We start from the raw sequence: 8,481 nt of genomic DNA on the forward strand, positions 1-8,481 counted from the left end.
GGGCAAAGGGCCATAATGACACCATTGTATTAACCTCCACCTATGACCCAGGTGAGTGCAGGCTTTTAAGTTTTCCCAGCTGTGTCATTAAATTTGTTGCTCTGGCCCCACTGACATGACACCATCACAATCCCGGCTACAGACTAATGACCACAGTTGTGAAGACGGCATGTGATAGAAGAGAGTACACAGAGCTAAGAGTCCAGAAAACTGTATTTCCATTTTGTTGTTTTCCCATAACTACCCATGTGGAATTAGGTACATTGAGCTTCTGTATGACTCAGTTTCTTTATCTGTAAAATGGCAATTGTGTCCTCAGTCCCTTTCTTAGAAGTTTGTTGTGAGAATATGGATCACAAAACAAGTTGAAAAAGAAATGAAATGAAACACAGTATTCCACAGATGCACAGTGTATTGCTATGTTCTAATGAAAAAGTGCATGCAAAATGAAAAGAATAATATTTTTGTAGAATAAAAATATTTTTCCTGTGATCTTTGAAGCTATAAGAGCAAGCTGTGTCAGTGATATTGCAAAAGTTATCTCATAATTTAAGATGTACAAAAATCATACCATAGAAAAGCAAGAGCATTTATTGTGACTAAGTAAAATTGCAAGGTTTGTAGTAGTTAGTCTAGTTTTCAATAGAAAATCGTAAGTAGAGAAGAAATTCAGCATTGTTAATAATCTCACTATAAATTCTGTTTATTATTCTTGTCATATTTTCTAGTGATTGCAATGTAAAGCTGTAGCCTGTTAATGTAATAATATATTCACATTCTCAAGCAATTCTAAAAAATAATTCTAGTCCACCAGAGAGGTGATCATGCAAAGGAAATTTGGGGACAAATATTATTTTCATTAACCTTTATCAATGACACTAAGTTCTACACAGAAGCCACTTCATGTAATAGTAATTATGCATCTATAATTAAGACAACTTGCCCAATGATTTTTAAGAGGATCTTTTACAAAAGTCTTGGAGACTAACATGTTGCTCTTCACTTTATCCTCCATTCTGCCAATAGAATGATCTTTCTAATTCACAAGCTGATCGTATTATTCTTCCATGTTGTAGAAAGAACATACATTCCCCAGGAAAGACTGTCATGAGGGAAACATATCAACCTTCTTTTTCCATATCCTCTCACTTACTCCTCCAGAAGGAAAGGACATGTTTCAATAATTGATGAGACTTAGAGAGGAGCCTGTGTCTCAGCCCATTCTCTTTCCCACTTTCCAATATGCCTAACTGAAGGATGGACATAGTCTTATTGCCTTCTATTTCTCTGCAGTGAGTAACTTTGAGTAGCATTATTTTTTTGGTTTACTACAGTAACTACAGAATGAATAACTTTATACATAGTAGCTGGTCACTCAATATTTGTTGGATAAATAAATGAGTAAAGACACCAGTGTTGGGGTAGTGATCCTGGGTAAGTGCATCAAACTGCAAGACACAAACTCTTCCTGGGGTGGGTTGTCCTGAGGTCTAGACCAAGAGAGAAAGTAGTATGAAGCCTAATTATGGCCATCCATTTGACCACATTCTTGGATACAATTTTGTCAGGTATGAAGTGGATACTGCTCATCTGCTTGACTCTTGTGTCTTTTTTTTTTTTCAATTCAAAACTTGTAGAAGAGAAGGATATGATATACTTCATCCCTACATACCAATATTCACTCCCTGCTTGAAACTAATAACTCCAATTTGTCTATTACATAAAGTTAGAATTCATTAGGATGACCAAAGAACTTTCATAACTTTCATATTCTTGCTGTAGAATAGATATTCTACAGCAAGAATAGTGGAGCTAGAGTGGATAACTGAGAATCTCAATCAAAAATAACAGAATGAAGAGAAGCCTATGAGTAAGACTAACAAGACATATAGAGAGAGCTGATATATATTTTAACAAAACACAATATAAAAATGTGTTGATCAAAAATATTTACATGACATAGGAAAATATTGACATTTATGCTAATAATAGATGTTATTCTTATATATTTTAACAGACTGCATCTTTTTATCAATTTTAAACATCATTACATCTGACATTTTTCTCAGTTTCAAAATGGTTTAGTTTAAATTTACACATCTGGGGGCCTGTCCACATATTTGTATCTCTAATGCAAACTTTGGCTTTCATTACAAAGAAACATATTCTTATACTTCCAATATAGTGCAAAATATACCTTTTGAAAGAACAGACTCATGACATTGAAATTACTTTTTAGCTATTTCAAATCCCGAAAGTTACTGCAAACTCTATAACTTAAAGAACATATGAATTTACAAAAATGAGCCTGTTTTATTCCATCTAGATGTAGTCATCACACAGATTCACTTTGAAAATTAGCAGTTTGCCTTATGCTCTAAAGCAGGGGTCCCCAATCCCTGGGCCACAGACCGGCATCCATCTGTGGCCTGTTAGGAACAGGGCTACACAGCACGAGGTGAGCAGAAGTTGAGAGAGCAAAACTTAATCTGTATTTGCAGCTGCTCCCCAGCACTAGCATCACTGCCTCAGATCATCAGGCATTAGATTCTCATAGGAGCACCATTCCCTGGTGCCAAAAAGGTTAGGGGTTGCTGCTCTAAAGAAAGAGAAATTGACTAGTAGAGGAAGAATTTCCACAGATAAGAATTAGTAAATCCTGCTCCATAAATTTCAGAGAGAACTAGCAACATTTAGATTTTGCTTTAAGAGTCACTTTTTGCCAAAGAGTAAAGTTCTTATATGTTAGACTGAAGGGCTAAAACAAAACTTATTTTATCCTCAAATGGTTTATCTATTCATTAGTTCACTTATTTAATGAATGCTTACTGGGAGGAAAAGTGGGATTATAAAAAACATAGGTTATGAGGTGAGACAAACGTACTTAAATATTTGCCTTGATAATGGCTCATTTGACCAATTATTTATCCTTTTAGGGACTCAGTTTCCCTATTTTTTAAGCTGAGGATAATAATAATGACTTTATCACGTTATTGTGAAGATTAAGTAATATATAAATAATTAAGTACAGTGTACACAGAAAATTATTATTCTTTATTCTATTATTCTCTTTTTCTCACTCAACTCTTTCTCATCTCCCTATTATAAATGTTGGGGAAGCAGAGATGACCCAGATGTTTCACTTCTCTTAAGAACTGGCAGTTTAGTGGAAGAGCCAGGTGTTGACCCTGAGAAAGAAAATATCTACTAAAACGATCTCCTGGTGGCTAATTTGGTTCAAATTTCTAAACAGAGCTTAGCAGCTGTTGCTAAACGGGGGTCTCTCAGGCAAGCCACTCCAGGGAGAAGCCTGCACTAAAGTACCTGCTGCCTGCTCTGAACTGCCCACTTCCCACACTGAACTGCCTGCCTACACTGTTTCTGCCATTTGAATTGACCTTTATAAAAGAGTTCCTGGAATCATATTTCAACCAATAGAACTGAGACTTTCTCTGTCCACTCAGAGCTATGCAACTAAATTCTCATTAGCATCTTCAATGACCAATCAGATCAGCTTCATTTCAACCAATCAAGATAGTGCTTTTTGGACCAATCAAACTGTGAAGATTTGGAGCCTTCATTTGCATGAGGATGGACCAATCAGGGGCCAGGGTTGGAGACTTTATATAAGTCAGCTCCTCTGTGGCTTGGGAAGTGCATTTTCTCTTTCTGTTGAAGACTCTGTGTTCCTGGCTGGAGCTGAAATAGCAAAGTCTCGCTAGACCAGAGTGGAGTTGTCCTGTCTCAGAGGGTTACGATGGAGTGGGATTCTCACCACAGGCCCAAATGGACCAGAGCTGTCTAGCTAGAGGGAAGCTAAGCTGCAACACCTGACCAACCCTCCTTGCCTGTAAGCGCAGCCTCCTGAAAAGAGCAGCATTTTTCCTCCGGGGTCCTCACAGCCATGCTCTTATGTCCTGTTTCATAACTGAGCCGTTTTATAACATAATTGAGCTGTTCCACAGTTGTGCTGCATTGCAATTGAGCTATTTACTCTAAAGTCTCCTTTTTTACAACACCGTAAGCTGAGGATACTTTTGGAGTTGAATTGGCTGACAAAGGTAATTCAAAAACAAAGTTATTTATCATTGTGGCAAATGCTATGTATAATTTTCTGTATGAAAATTTAAGTCTTCCTGAAACTTCCAGAGAAGGCTTTTTACAGGAGGTGTTGGTTGCAGAGATAATGGCATATACTAAGGCACTGAATGCGAAACATACTAAAGCCAAGAAACTACAAGTGGGCTAATACAACTAGAGCAAAGGTGTTTGTGGAGGAGTGGGAGGAGCTGAAGCTGATCAGATAGACTAGAGCCAAAGCATGCAATAACCTAGAGTACCATGCTGGAAGTTGGAGGATTTTCCTCTGTAGGTGATAGGAACTCACAAAAGCCTTTAAGCAAAGATTAGCTGGGTCAATGGCATTTTAGGAAGATCATTCTTGTGATCATGTGGAAAATAGTGTGAAAACTGATTAGAAACCAATTGAATTAGTTTAGAACATTCTCTTAAAAGAAATACAGGTAAAGAAAAACAGATGATAGGGTATTTAAAAGGTATAAGAGAAAGTTATATGGAATTGGAAATATTATGAGGACATAGAAAATACACTCTTTCTCAAAGCAAAAATGTAAGGAGTTTTGAGGACTGGATTTAGCTGGTGGAATCTCACTGACCTTGCACTTTAGTGCTCCACCTCTCAAGAATTACCAAAGCTACAAGGGGAGACAGATATACCTCCATGGTGGTTGCCTATATTGCCAAGGGGGAAGCTTTGATACTGTTATTCATAGCTCTATAGGTATTATCTTTGGGAAATGCCATTGGACAAATCCTAATGAGTCGATTGAGTGTTATGGAGAGAAAAGTTTATAATTACTCTCTGGCAATTTGTGGTAACAACAGATCCAAACATTTGAGTGTTAGAGAAAGTAGAATCTACACATAATTCGCTTTCTTCCGCTAATGTGCTAATCTTTACTGGCATCAGGTTAAGTATTTTATTCAGTATGCCTTCCTTGATAATATCCAAAGAAGTCTACTGCTTAAAATATATACATTGATATAGGTAATGATGACCCTTCTCCCCAAATGAGGTCTACCTCTCAAGAGGTCTACTCATTTGGGGAGAAGGGTCATCGTTACCTATATCACTTTTCTCCTTCTTGATCCTCACTCTGGATTATCAGACCTACCTTTTTTCTACTCCACTGGTCTGGATATTGGTTGGAAAGATGCATTCAGTATATCAAGGAGACTGAAATGTTAGCTATCCAGAATAGACTATTTTTCCCCTCAGGATAAGTTCTAGTTGTTATTTTTTATAATCTCCAATGTTAAATTTATAATTTTTTTTAATATCGGAATTCAACATCCTGGAAGCACTAATGAATCATGCAAATGTTGTTATTTAATGTTGCACTTCACTTAATCTTCTTTCCTTATCAGAATAATTTTTTGTAGCATTGCCATCTTTAGTGCTTTTTATGGCCTCCAGGTGCATAAGCTTTGCCCCAGAACCAAGTAAACGGAAAGCTATTTTAGATACTAGAGTGTTTCTAACTCTGGGATTAGAAATAATCAAAAGCCCTTAATGCTTTAAAGCACTGTCCTCCTTTAGTTTTAAAATTTTGAACACAATATAAGGAATTAAGAGAGATAGGAAAGTAGATATGGTTTCTGTCCTCAAAGGACTTTACCATTTAGATGGAATTAAAAAAAAGCCATGTACATGTAGATGTAGATCCATGTATATGTATATGTGAAGCACCTATGTAACAAACAATACATACCATTGTATGATTGACTGCAATATAGGCTAAATAAAATTATGTAGAGTGAAAATAGTTATATAAGGAAAGCAATTATATAATAGAACTATGTTAAACTAAAACTTGCAAAACAAAAGTATTCAGAGATGAGAGGAAATCATTCATTCATTGTGAAAACCAATATTTACTACCAAGTGACAGGTACTGTTCTGAGCACTGGGACAGATGTGAATGAGCTAGAAAAGTTTCTGACCTAATGTGGTTTGTAGCCTAGAAAGAGGAAAATAAATAATTAATATCTTTTGGGATGGTGATGTGAAGTAAAGAAGCAAATCAAGAATGATCCTTAGGATGCGGAGAAAAGGGAACCCTTATACACTGCTGGTGAGACTGTAAATTGGTATAGCCATATAGAAAATAGTATGTAGGCTCCTCAAAAAACTAAGAATTGATCTACCATATGATTCGGCAATCCCTCTACTGGGTATTTACCCAAAAGACTTGAAAACCCATATCCAAAAACATATTTGCACACCGATATTCATAGCAGCATTATTCACAGTGGCCAGGACATGGAAGCAACCAAAGTATCCTACGATAGATGACTGGCTAAAGAAGCTGTGGTACATATATACAATGGAATATTACTCAGCCACAAGAAGAGATGAAATACTGCCATTTGCGACAACATGGGTGGACCTCAAGATAATCATGCTAAATGAAATAAGCCAGACAGAAAAAGTTGAAAATCACATGATATCACTTATATGTGAGATATAATCCTAAAGGCAACAAATGAGCAGGACAAACAGAGACTCATGTCATGGACTATAGGCTAGTGGTTACTAGTGCGGTGGAGAAGAAGGGGGGAGATAGATAGGGTAAAGGGGGGTCAAATATAGGGTTTAGGGGGGATCAAATATATGGTAGCTGAAGGAAACTGGGCTTTGGGTGGTATTTCTCTTAACAAAAGAAATACAGGTAAAGAAAATAGAATATACAGATGTCAAATGATAATGTACACTGAAATTATATAATTGTATTAACCAATGTTACCCCAATAAACTTAATAATAAAAAAAGAATGATCCTTAGGACACAGACAACATTATAGTGGTTACTGGAAGTAAAGGGGGTATGGGGAGATAGAAGAGGGTAAAGGGGGTCAAATACATGGTAATAGAAGGAGATTTGACTTTGGGTAGCAAACACAATGCAATATGATGTATTATAGAATTATACACTTGAAATCTATATAATTTTATTAACCAATGTCACCCCAATAATTTTAATAATAACAGAAGAATGACCCTTAGGTTTGGAATTAACTGAATTGTAGGTCCACTAATGAAGATAGGAAATGACCAGATTTGGATAGGAGTATGAAGTGATAAAAAGTCCTTAAGAGTTCTGTATTCAATTTTTTTGAATTTGCTGTTTATTAATAATTTAACTCTAGGGTTGAAGGGGAAAGCTTGGGCTGGAGACATAAATGTGGAGGCATTAGTGGATAGATGATGCTCAAAGAGGGAAATGGTCATTGAGAAGAGTAGAGAGAGAAATCTCAGATTGGGAAGATGAGGAAAAACTAGCTAAGGTGACTGAGAAAACAGTCAATGAGGTAATAAGTGAAAAATCAGGTTGAGGTGTCGCAGAAGCCAAGTGAATAAAATGTTTTAAGAATGGGAGTGTGATTAACTGTGTCAAATACTGCTATATAGTGGAGGAAGATTGGAATTCAGAATTGACTCTTGATTTAGTAACCAGGAAGTTTTTGGTGACTGAATAATATCATTTGAGTGACTGGATCAAAGCTTGATAAGAATGGCTTCAAGATAGAATTGGAATTGAAGAATGGAAAGTATGAGTATAAATAATTTTTTCCATGAGTTTTCCTACAAAGGGGAGGAGATACATGTATGAAGTGGATGTGGGGCTGATAAAGTGTTAAAATGAGAGGTATTACAACCAGTTTGTAGGCTGATCAGAATGCAGTTTGAAAAATTGATGGTATAATAAAGAAAGAGAAATAATATTGCAGGAACAAAGCCCTTTGAGTACTTTATAAAGGATAGAATCTAGTGTACAAGGAGAATATTTGGCCTCCAAGATGAGCAAGAAAAATTTACTCACTGTAACAGAAGAAAAGCATTGTAAAATGAGGTACAGATATATTGGTGACTTTGGTGATGGGAGGTGAGAATGTTGTTCTCTTGTAATATCTGTTTTCTCACTAAAATGAAAAGTAGGGTGAAATCATTAGTAGGGTGAGGAAGAGGGAAAATTGAAAGTCTGAAGAGGAAGGAAACGTGCTGATGATGTTTTAGAGAAAATTTGTAGAGTGGAGGAATTAGAGAAATATAGAAGCCTGCAAAGACATTCTGAGAACCCATAGGAGAGGAATGATTATAAACTTAAAATGAAATCCATCTGCATTATCATGTTTTTTTCCCCCAATCTACATCCATAGCTTTAGTGTACATGTGGAATAGGTAAGAAAATGTTTCACCAAGGGATGAGAGAGAAAGGAAAATGAGATGAGGGTGTATGCAAGGGGAGGAGTGATTGACCCTGGAATCTAAGCTGGGGAAGGAGAGAAGGGAAAATACAGAATGGGTTTTGAGCAATGAAAAAGTGATGAACTATGGATTGGAGAACAGTGTTGATGGATTTTTGGTTTGGAGATAGTGGCATAAATGTATTGAGGATTC

This window comes from Pteropus vampyrus, unplaced genomic scaffold (genome assembly GCF_000151845.1).
Source record: "Pteropus vampyrus isolate Shadow unplaced genomic scaffold, Pvam_2.0 Scaffold3, whole genome shotgun sequence".
In the NCBI taxonomy this organism is placed as follows: domain Eukaryota; kingdom Metazoa; phylum Chordata; class Mammalia; order Chiroptera; family Pteropodidae; genus Pteropus; species Pteropus vampyrus.